The following is a 12,304-nucleotide window of genomic DNA, read 5'->3' as shown; positions in this document are numbered from 1 at the left end:
AAGAGCTGATTTATAAAAACTTTGATAGATGGTGAGAAAACTGCAGATGCAACACTGTGAGAAAAATGCAAACATGCACATGATCCAGCGGTGATGCACGTTTTTCCCCAGAGACAAAGGACAGAATGATAGCTCCATTCTATCACTAGACAGTAACACTGTTTTGCTGACAGACGACAGCATGGTAACAACCAAAACAGCAGTCGTTCACCCTCGTGACCTCCGTGAGTCAAGGGGGAAAGACCTGACATGAAGAACAACAAGGGTTGATGAATGTGATGCGTTTGAGGTATTAGTCAGTGTAAGTTTGCAAGCGGGGCACGTAGACTAGACTGTTGCACCTGGTAGTGTCAGTCTTCGGTGGATGAAGTCAGTGATCTTAATGCGGTTTGTAACATGCAAACTGGAGGACCATAATATGGTTATTCCTTCTCTTCACCACTGACCTGTTTATAATCCTATATTCCATTCAGCAGTTAAAGCAGACAACAGAAAAAATAAGAATTGCTAAATTTAGAGAACCCTTGGCAAATTAAGAAAGACTCAAACAGGCAGCACAGTGAGCTAGTCTTTCATTCATTCTTTTTATTTCTTTCTGTCCCAATTAAAAATTTTATTTCTTGGAAAGTGCTTTCATTAATCCCTACAGGCCTAATGCATTTATCACAGCACAAGTTAAATGATACAATAATATTTCAACATTTTTTTATTTTACTACAGAAGCTCCCAAAGTTCAAGCCGCTTCTTTGGCGGCATTGTTTGGTGGAGGACAAAACAGGAATGACTGCAAAGTTTTCTCAATTGCAGCTTTGATATAATGACGTAGATCAGCACTGAGGCATTTGAAAAAGGTCAGCTCAGTGCAGACAAAGAACAACACGCTCTGGACAACATCTCCACAGATTAACAGAGAGAAACAAGCCTCCCTCATGTCCTTGAAGCTTGTTCAAGGAACATTGAGTGGGTTTGTTACTTTCTACACAGTCAGTGTGGGGAAACAATGCCTTCTTTTTAGTCTCAAAGGACAATAGCGAGATCATACTCGGTTCCCTTTTCACATTTGGACTGTATGTGCTTAATAGCACAACTATGCTAGAAAAATGCCTTGCAGCTAATTATTATAAATGTCTAGGCTTTTTAGGATAACAACAACATGTCGAGTCACATTCATCTACGGTACATGAGACCCTTAACTTCACACGTAACAGCTGAACTCATTCATCAGCCTGCTTGGCAGCTCAGAGATGATCACAGAAGTTTGAGGCATCTAACAGCGGCAGGTAATTCGTGAAGAGAAGTCTTGTTTTTGTGATAACACGAATGTGCGTAGGAGCAGAAATGCCAACCATTTTCTAAAACAGGATTAAGGTGCAGGAAAACAACCAAACGGTGTGCAAGCAGATGCAGATAAGCGGACAAAGAAGGCTTCTTCACAGCACATTATTTCAGTGTTGCTGTTTATGACCTGCTGGTGAATGAAGTGGAGCATCCAGTTGAGCCAGGTTTTCCTCATAAACTAATAAAGAGCGTTCAAGGGCATTGAAGACTGGCCTTAAATCAAATGGGTGGCCAAAAAGCATGGCTCCAGATGAATGCTAATGTTGCTGTGTATGTGGTAAATGTGTGAAGAGGCATTTTTTTTGCTAATCCCCTGCAGGATGAAAGCTTAATAAGGTTAAAATATGTACTGCTGCATTTACAGCTGATTCTGCTTCAGTCTAAAAATGAACCCTGAATAAATAGAAATAATAAAATCTTCTGCTGCAGGTGGAAGTCTCGTATTACACTTCAGTGGGAACATTTAAGAGACCATATAGTGCTCAGTTATAAAGTTCTTGGTTGTATTTTTTGGGGGGTCCTCCTCTTGAAAGAGTCAGTGTGCTTTCTTGTGTACTGATTGTGTAATTGTGCACACCATTGCATGCATTAAAGACTAAATAACACATTGAAGGAAAGGGGAAAGCACATAAAGTATAATGAGCAGTCTATAAATACATTATACTGCATACTGCAGCGCAGACTGGGGGCTTCTTATCTAACCAGTATTTTTCTTTATTGTTGCAGCTGTAACATCCACATAACGGTGTATTATCTTTCTGCTATGTAAACGACATTTATAAAGTTTGACACAAAGCTTCTGACATATGACCTGCAGGTAAGAAGTGAGTTTTTAGAGCTCAACCTGTTTTGCAAATAGGACAGGCGTGTTCCTCACGTCTGTTTGCTGTGTAATAGTGACTGCTGCTCTAGTTATGCAAGCCCCGAAGCCATGCCAAATTAACCGGGATGTCTGCGGGAGCTGCTTGGAAGTGGAACAACACTGAATAGAGTTTGGATTAATCAGAGCAAAAACATCTTCTCCCTCCATCCATCTGACTGTCTGAAGCACTCTCCACCTGCAGGCTCCATTCAGCCACCAAATCAAACTGGTTTACAGTTTGACTGACATCTTTAGACATTCTTTGAAGCTCTCCAAGAGCAAGCGGAACAAAGCTGCCAGGAAACCAGCCTACGTGGTGAGGGCTGCAATGAAAAGGGAAAGAAAGGAATATCTTGCCTAACCCACTGTGCAGGATGTTACACCAGCATCTCAGCAGCTTTCAGACACAGTGATACAGTCACTGCCCAACACAATAAAACTACATTAATTTAAAATGTCTCCATTAAAAATATCCTGAGCTTAAGGGCACAGTCAAGATAATTATTTACTGCAAAAATTTATGTTGTAATCTCATTTCTAATCGAACACATCTACACATATGAAAGCTCATGATTGACAGCACAAACTTGCTGACCTGGTGTGTCAGGATTTTGGCTTTTTGCTCCTTTTACTAGTAAAACTAGCACAAGACCGGGGCCTTGTTTTCTGTTTGCATTTAACTATATATATATATATATATATATATACATATATATATATCTAAGCACACACACGTAGATGTATATATAAATAAATAAATAAATAAAAAGGTGAGTGGTTGCATAAAAGCAATGATGAGAAGCAGTGCTGATTACAGGTTTGTTCGACAACGCACCTTATACTCATATATGTATAAAAACAGTTTGTGTTGTGGTGTAACAGTCTAAGGATTGTGGCGGGTGGAGGGGGGAGAGTTGGTGGGGGGGAATCGGTGAGTTGAGGAGGCCTGAGAGTTTGCTGTTTATGGAGGAGCAGAGAGTTGTTGTTGATCTTAGAGCAGACTCTGGCTGTGGCCTCTAGGTGGTTTCTGTTTTGGAGGCTGATGGAGTGGAACCAGCAGGTGATGGAGAATGTGGTGATGCTTTCAATGAAAGAGTAATAGAAATATAGTAAGATGTTTTTATTGACTCCAAAGGAACTGACTTTCCTTAGGAGACACTGCTGCTGGTGGCATTTCCGAAGAATCTCCTCTGTGTTAGAGGAGAATTTCAGCAAGCTGTCAAAGATAGTGCCAAATATTTGTATTTTTCCACCAGCTCCACATGCTTACCATGGATTGTGGTAATGGATGCTGCAGCCAGCTCTCGCTGCCTGTTAGTGAAGGTCACCACCATCTCTTTGGTTTTGCTCACGCTGAGCTCGAGACCTGCGCTATCGCACTACTGCACAAACTCCTGTAGAGCTGCAGTGTGATGTAGTGAGGGACCTGAGAGCAGAGGCATGAGGACTGTTTCTCAGCATACCTTACCAGGTGACTCTGAGGTTGTGTGGATCTGCAGTCATCGGTGTGGAGGATGAAGAGCAGAGGTGAGAACACACAGCCTTGAGGCGACTTTCCAACTTATTTAATGACAATTTAGACAATTCAGACAAAGGTGGGATAGTTTAGGGAAGAAAGAAGAAAGAAAAAAAGATTCTTCACATCAATGTTAGTTTCAGGCACTTTGAACCAAAGACAACCAACATATTTCATGTTTTATTGCATATTTGGATTTCAGATCTGCAACACACTACAAAAAATAACCTCTGTCAGATTCTTCCAGCAAACCTAAAGATGTGTAGTATGGTGTAGTTGTAGTTTGAGTTTTAAAAAGAAAACTGTGATAATATCAAAACGTCTTTTTTCTTCTCTTTAATCTCAAATAACTTTTTGCACCTTAAAAAAAACAAAAAACACAAAGAAAAAAACAAACAAACAAAAAAACAAAAATAAAAAAGGAACAGCTTTATGGTCCCATTTGTATCAAACAGAGAACTAATAAATGAATAAATAAATAAAGGACCTTCAACCCTGCTTGATCTGAACAAATACATGGTGCAATGGCTCAAGATGCCTGCAGAAGTTCGCATCGCACAGTAAAGTTTGAAGTTTAAACTCTGTATTTCTGTATTTTAGCAGGATTCCTGCAGTAATCTCTTGCCCATGAGGTTAAATCAGCTACTGGTGAATGATGGTTCTTGGGGATGGAAGATGGCGGCGCGCATGGATGCAGCGGCTTACGGCTCCCCATTCCAGTGCTCTTTTCTCTTTCTTTTTCTGTCGTTTTTCTGTCTTTTGTGCACGACTGGCCGTGCGAACATCCCGTACACCCGTCAGATGCTTTTGGATATCGGATACCAACACCAGATATCTATTTCGAGTGACTTCCACCACACGCACAACATCCCAGACGACATAGCGAGACCACCGGACTCTCCGTGGATTGTTATCGGGTCTGGAAGGCGGCGCAGACGGAGGAGGGAGAGGAAGCAGAAGCGGGGCTGCAGGTCCGGCGTTATGCTACGGCTAAGAAAACAACCTCACAAGCCACCTCTTCCGAGCCTGTACCTGTCCAACGCCAGATCCCTGGTACATAAAACGGACGACCTGGAATTACTACTCGCTGGAAACCGCTACGTCCGGGACTGTTGTGTACTGATCATCACTGAAACCTGGCTTCACCCGGACATACCCGATGCTAGCGTGCAGCTCGCAGGCCGAACTCTGCTACGCTGGGACAGGACTGAGGACTCCGGTAAGAGCAGAGGAGGGGGGCTCTGTATCTATGTGCACGACAACTGGTGTAACAACGGGACAATCATAGACCAACACTGTTGTCCGGACATAGAGTACATGTCTGTTAGATGTCGGCCTTTTTTTCTGCCGAGAGAGCTGACTGTTGTTATCGTCACAGCGGCGTATGTGCCACCCGACGCCAGTGTAAACACGGCGCTCTCTCTCCTGCTGAACGCCATAAACGAACAACAGCGGGCTCATCCCAACGGCGTTCACATTATTGCGGGGGACTTTAATAAGGCCAACTTAAAGACTGTACTACCGAAGTTCTACCAGCATGTTAAGTGTGCTACAAGGGGGGAGAACACCCTGGATCATGTCTACACTAACATCAAGCATGCATACAGGGCCGTGCCCCTCCCCCACCTCGGACAGTCAGACCATCTTTCCCTCCTGCTTCCCCCAGCCTACACCCCCCTCAGACGTAGGAACAGGCCCACCACAAAAACTGTAACAACCTGGCCTGAAGATGCCCTCGCCAAACTCCAAGACTGTTTCCAACAGACAGACTGGGACATCTTTGAACAACAGGAGCTGGAGACACTCACAGGAACGGTACTGGACTATATTCAGTTCTGTATCGGGAATGTGACTGTGGACAAAACCATCAGGGCTTTCCCTAACCAGAAACCCTGGATGACCAGCCAGGTCCGCGCACTCCTCAGAGCCCGGGACGCTGCCTTCAGGTCAGGGGACAGAGCACTGTATAGTGCTGCTCGTGCTGACCTGAAAAGAGGCATAAAAAGAGCCAAGGCGGACCACAGGATGCGCATAGAGTCCCACCTGTCCAGCAACAACACTCGGGAGGTGTGGCGGGGCATACAGGACATCACTAACTTCAGAGGTTGTGATGTGTCGACAGCAGATCAGAGCGCAACACTGGCAGAGGAGCTAAACTGCTTCTTTGCCCGGTTCGACTCTCAGCAGCATGCATCTGCTCCAACCATGCCCCCACCCCCACCCACACCGACACCCCCATCTGGCTCCCGCACCACCCCACTCACCATCCAGGAGCACGATGTCAGACGGGTGCTCCTGGCGGTGAACACCAAGAAGGCTACTGGCCCAGACGGAGTACCTGGCAAGGTGCTCAGAGCGTGCGCCCACCAGCTCGCCCCCACCCTTACCAGGATCTTCAACCTCTCCCTGGCTCAGGCAGTCATCCCACACTGCCTCAAATCCTCCACAATTGTCCCGGTGCCGAAGAAATCTCCCATCACCAGCCTGAACGATTACCGACCGGTGGCCCTCACTCCGGTAATCATGAAGTGCTTTGAGAGACTTGTTCTTCAGCACATCAAGGACCATCTCCCCCCAGACTTCGACTCCCACCAGTTCGCATACCGCGCGAACAGATCCACTGAGGACGCCATAGCTGTAGCTCTTCACTCTGCGCTGAACCACCTGGAGCAGCAGCAGAGCTACGTCCGGATGCTCTTTGTGGATTACAGTTCTGCGTTCAACACAATAATCCCGGACAGATTATGCACAAAACTGGACACTGTTGGCCTCCCCCCTCTCACATGTGCCTGGATAAAGGACTTCCTAACAGACCGACCCCAGACTGTGAGACTAGGTCCCCACCTCTCCTCCACCAGCACGCTGAGCATCGGCTCCCCACAGGGCTGTGTGCTGAGCCCCCTCCTGTACTGCCTCTACACCCATGACTGCAGGCCGGCCCACAATGACAACCTCATCGTCAAGTTCGCTGACGACACTACAGTGGTCGGACTCATCTCCGGGGGTGATGAGGCTGCCTACAGGGAGGAGATCCTGAAGCTGGCTGCTTGGTGTTCTGAGAACAACCTCGCTCTCAACACCAAGAAAACCAGGGAGATCATCATCGACTTCAGGAGGTTCAGCACAGACCCAGCCCCCCTCTACATAAATGGCGAGTGTGTGGAGAGGGTCCACACCATCAGGTTTCTTGGCGTCATCATCTCGGCCGACATCTCCTGGTCAGAGAACATCACGTCAATCACCAAGAAGGCTCAGCAGCGGCTACACTTCCTGAGAGTCCTCAGGAGGCACCAACTGAACTCCAACCTGCTGCTGACCTTCTACCGCTCATCCATTGAGAGCCTGCTGACATACTGCATCACAGTATGGTACGGCAGCTGCACTGTAGCAGACAAGGAGAGGCTACAGAGAGTGGTAAAGACAGCACAGAAGATCATTGGCTGCCCTCTCCCCTCCCTGACGGACATTTACACCTCCCGCTGCCTCAGCAGAGCCAGAAACATCATAAATGACAGCTCCCACCCTGGCTCTGATCTGTTTGCCCTGCTGCCCTCTGGGAGGCGCTACAGGTGCATCAGGACTAAAACAAACAGACTCAAAAACAGTTTCTTTCCAAAAGCAATAACTGCCCTGAACTCCTGTAGGACTTCAAATCTGAAATACGCTGGACACTAACAACATATGTGCAATACATTCTGTCACATGACATGTACAACATATCATGATCCGTGCAATAATACTTTGAACGTGCAATATATATATTTTTTTTTTTTTTTTCAGACATAGACATCATACTTATATCTGCAAATAACTAGAGTGTGCACATCTGTTTTATTTCTGTAAATATTTTATACCTTAGATCTTTTATTTATTATTTATTTCTATACTGCTCTCTCTGCACTGACACTGGGGATGGCTTAATCTCGTTGTACATGTGTATAATGACAATAAAAGGCATTCTATTCTATTCTATTGATGAGATCTCAGGTGTCCAGTTAAGGCTTGTGCCCTTCGCCTTTACACACCGAGACTTCTCCAAATTCAATAGCATGCAATAAAAAATGTTTATTGTCATTAACAAGATACAACAAAATTTGCTGTACTAAAAGGTGCTAGGTATTTTAAGAATACTTCACTTGTCAAAAAAGAAGTGGACAATTGAAAAGATCCACACAAAGTGAAAAATGTTTAAATTACGCAGAAACAGACCAAAACTCTGTGTTCAGCCGACAGTCATGATTTACGTCAGCTGCTTTGAACTGAATTGTTTAAATGATATTGCACACTATAGAGGGAGAAATCTGGAATTCCATTCTGGTCTTTCTTTGAACATTGATAATCAATCAGTTTACTGATTTTCTTATATATTTCCTGACAAAAATGGAGGTCCTCCACCTTTGAATTAAGAATATCTCTCTCTTTTGTTTTGGCTTGACATGCAAACTTGGAAATATCTTTTACATTAAAATAATGAGAAAATATGAACTTTCATAGGTTTATGAGGTCTGAATATAGATGTCCATCTTTTTTCTAATTAATAATAATTTATTTGTAGTTGCATGTCTGGTTTGTATCTTGTTTTATTTCTTTTGCTACAACATGTCACCATAGATCAACCATTTTGAACCATCTGTTGTTAGAGCAGGTGCATAAAGCCCAAGTGGTTTCCTGTTATTCTTTTTTTACCTCCCTTACTGGCTTTATTTGTAAATGTGTAGAAACTGCATGCACTCACACAGAACACTTTGCACAGTTTTCTTCCTCTCCTGCACTGTTAGTTCTCAGTACCTCTTTCTGTCTGTTCATTATCAATGCACTGCTGATTAACAAATCACCGCGGAAAGCCAGCTGGCCATTCATTCATGTTTCAATAGGAATGACGCAAATCCCTGACCTGCTTGGTGCCCCATGACCCAGACCGGTTCTCTTGGACTGAGATACTTTCGCCTGTGTACACGTCCTGGCCTGGCACTCAGACAGGCTGGAACAGCTGAAACACAGTCGAAGCATCCAACGTACCAGAGGACGTCCAAAAAGCCTTCTGCCATCATTTTAAGAGTCTGCTGACATGATCTTATGTCTTATGTTCCTTACATATAGTACAGGAACACAATGTCTTATTCAGCCCTCAAGTCTTTCAGCTAGACCTAAAACATCTTTAACATACTTAATTCTTTCGTTTTCTGCTCACACTTCTGTGCTGTTTTTTTCTATGGGGTATACTTGAAATTATACTTTGTTCAAACAACTGGTCAGTATTTAATTTTACGAGGTCATGAATCCATCACAGTTAAAAAAAACAGCGTTGTAAAGTACCACAGGCCATAGCACTTCACAACAGTGTTCGTCTGTCAAACAGACTCCGGATTCACACTGGTTAACTCTGCTTCTTCTTTTCTCCCTCTCTCTCTTCATACCACTGCACCGTTTACATTTTAAATCACATATTTTCCAAATCTTCTTTTTTAACCGAAATATTTATTTGCAACTTGTTTGTTGTAAATAGCATTTTCTGTTTTCTTTTCTATTTTGATCTTTGAGTGTTTTTGTATCTAATATATTTTTATATTTGCACCATACATTTTATTATTTTATTTTATTTTAACACTGCTGTAACATTGTAATTTCACAGTCTGGGAATAAAATATTATATAATATTATAAAATAGTATTTGTATAATAAAATAACAATAAAAGATCATATTTGCGTACAACACCCACCCGTATCTGCCGAAACCCGGGATCGAACCAGGGACCTTTAGATCTTCAGTCTAACGCTCTCCCAACTGAGCTATTTCGGCCCGTGAGGGTGGAGACATTGACTCCCACACAACTGCTGCCATCTGCCGGTCAGTACAGTGTTTTATTTGGCACATTACAATGTGAACGCTTCATATAAAACAAACAGCTCAATATGAAATTAAGCATGTTTTGCTTCTGTTATAAATAATGTATCCTAGATATTTCAGAAGCTAGCTTCCATGTGAGCGTTTGTCAAAGTAGTCTAATATTGAGAGGTTGTTTTGACTGTATTTTGATTAATCATATTTCATTGTCGTCTTCGGTCTTGCATCTACGTTTCCTCTCAAAGCAGATTCACATCACATGCACAATTAATCTGCAACTGCTTTCAAAACAGTGAAAACAACCTGACCTGTATCCTCACGCGCTGCAGTTTGTAATGGTGGCCACTAGAGGTCACTGTAGCACAAGAACCGCCACAAACCAAGCGGACACGTTCATAAAATGTCATCCATGACGACATTTGAATAACGAATATATATATATATTCTGCATGCTGACACAGTCAATTTGTTGTCCAGTGGGTTTATACACAAGCTACTTTTGTTTAGGTTTTTCTTTTTTTTCTTCTTTTTTACGTGTGTCTTTGGTACGTCTGGTGTTAGGTTGGATTGAAGGTCGTTGCTTCTATCTACTGAGTCTTTGTCTCCTCTTCCTTTTTTCAACTTCCCTTTTTACTTCTCTTCATTATTCTCCTTTTTTTCTGTCCCCTCTGGTCAGGTCCAGCAAGATTACACAAATTCCATAACCCCCCACTAAAGTAATAAAAATTGAGATTATCAAAAGGAGACTTACAACCATGAAGCTCCTCTTTATGGTTCTAATTTGCAGCAGTAAGACCATCATTCTGTTTGCTACAGTGCTGGATAGGAGAAGTTTAAAATAAAAAAAGAAAATTATTCAAACAAATCCATTATATGATTTACAATATTATTTGACAGAGATTTACAGTTACACATGTTGCTTTTTAGCTCCAGCTGTTTATTTATACAGATATTTTGCAGCTTCACATCTCTTACTGGTTTTTCTGCATCCTGTTTGGTCAACATGTCTTTTGCATGTCTTTTGTGTCTCTTTCTGGGACATAAATTCTATTTCTGGGATAAGCCTCATTGACTTCGTTTGTCACTGGCCTTTTCCCAGTGATCTGTTTAAACAAACATCAAGTTAAAGTGATTTTCCACTATAAAAATTCATGTTTAAGCAGTCCAATGTGACACACTCCACTTTGGTCGGCACTTTTGTTTAGAGTACAATATAAATAAAAGTGGATAACATTGAACCAAGTTGCTATCCTAACTGGTAGTTTTGCATGGAATGATGCAGTGTTACACTGAGAGTCAACCTTAAGTGGTAGACTTTTAGTACTTCTTGATATATCCCCTCCCCTTCTTCCATAACTCCATAACTCATGTTTTGACATAATTTGTCATTTAATTTTGACCAACATGTTAAAATGCAGAATTGAACAGAAGCAGCAGTGGTCTGGTTGTTCTCTCTGCTGAATTAGCCTACTTTGCCCTGCAGGCTTCATCCCACATACATGACCCTCTTTCTACTTTACTGCAGAGGCCTGCAGCGCCTCCCTCCCACGCAGCACAAAGCCCACGCAAAGTTTTCAAACAGCAAGCTGAAAGCTTTCAAGCTAGTGTGTACAGCAGGGCTTGCTGGGAGGAGCATGTGAACAATACCAGGTGTACATGTTCGGTGCCCACAGAGGGATCCAGTACAGAACATGGTTGCACCTCCCGTAACAATAAGAAGGCCTTCACTGGAGCATATAGTCCGTTGAGTTGTGAGGTTTGATTTTATGATACCAATCGTAGCAGCATAAAGCTAAAATTAGCACATAGCAATCTCACTCATTTTTAGCTGAATTCTGATTGTGAGAGATGAACACATCCACACAGTTAAATGCAGTAGGTTTGTATTAAGTGTCTTTGTAAGTGCAGACAGAATAACATTGATTTTCTCAACTTTAAAGGCCTATAATGAGGAATACCACAATTACAACTAAGCAGAACCCAGGTTCCCCATGTTTTTTTTAGATCAAAGAAAGCTAGAAATTCAACTACCACATGTCAGATACCACACACAGTTCATTAAAGCACAGCTAAAGGCACAAATTCAGACAATAATATTTCATATTTATTGGCTTAATTCACTGTTTTGTGATACATTCACATAAAAACACCATGAACACCTAAAAGATAGCATATCCTTGTAAGACAGAACATTATATATTATATGTTTTCCATGTTTACCTTCAAAACTGCATTGTGATAAATCACATGGACCCTGTGTAAGCACAGCATTGCCTCCCTGTGAGTTTCAGGATTGATTTTAAGGTTCTTTTAGCAGTTTATAAGTGTCTTAATGGTCTTGGGCCTTCTTATTTATCTGACTTGCTTTTAAATATGAGCCCTCTTGGACCCTGAGACCCTCTGATACCAGCCTTTTAATTGTTTCTAGTGAGAGCTACAACATACAGCGAGGCCTCTTTCCATCATTAGTGCCCTCGTCTGTAGAACATCCTGCCAGAGAACCTCAGGGCTGCAAAGACTCTTGCTGGTTTTAAAAAACTTAGCCAATAACTTCAAGGTTATCTTATAATTTATTTTATTTTACTTGTTTAATTACCATTTTATATTTATTTATTTTAATTATGTACTTATTTATTTAAACACTACTAGCTTTTCTCATTCTGTTCTTTTATATACTTGTTGCTCTTATTTGTTCTTATCATTTTTAGGTTTATTACCTTAGGTTATGTTTTTGACAGCATTG

General features: G+C 42.3%; 1 non-coding gene across 1 annotated transcript; it reads right to left on the bottom strand.

Moving 5' to 3' along the window:
- Positions 1-9,443: 9,443 nt before the first annotated feature.
- Positions 9,444-9,516, bottom strand: trnaf-gaa. Its single transcript has one exon. It is a non-coding gene; the product is annotated as a tRNA-Phe (tRNA).
- Between the last annotated feature and the right edge of the window lie 2,788 nt (positions 9,517-12,304).

Source organism: Melanotaenia boesemani, chromosome 3 (genome assembly GCF_017639745.1).
Source record: "Melanotaenia boesemani isolate fMelBoe1 chromosome 3, fMelBoe1.pri, whole genome shotgun sequence".
In the NCBI taxonomy this organism is placed as follows: Eukaryota; Metazoa; Chordata; class Actinopteri; order Atheriniformes; family Melanotaeniidae; genus Melanotaenia; species Melanotaenia boesemani.
Note: the sequence above shows the minus strand (reverse complement) of the source record. Positions and strands in the feature narration are given on the sequence as shown.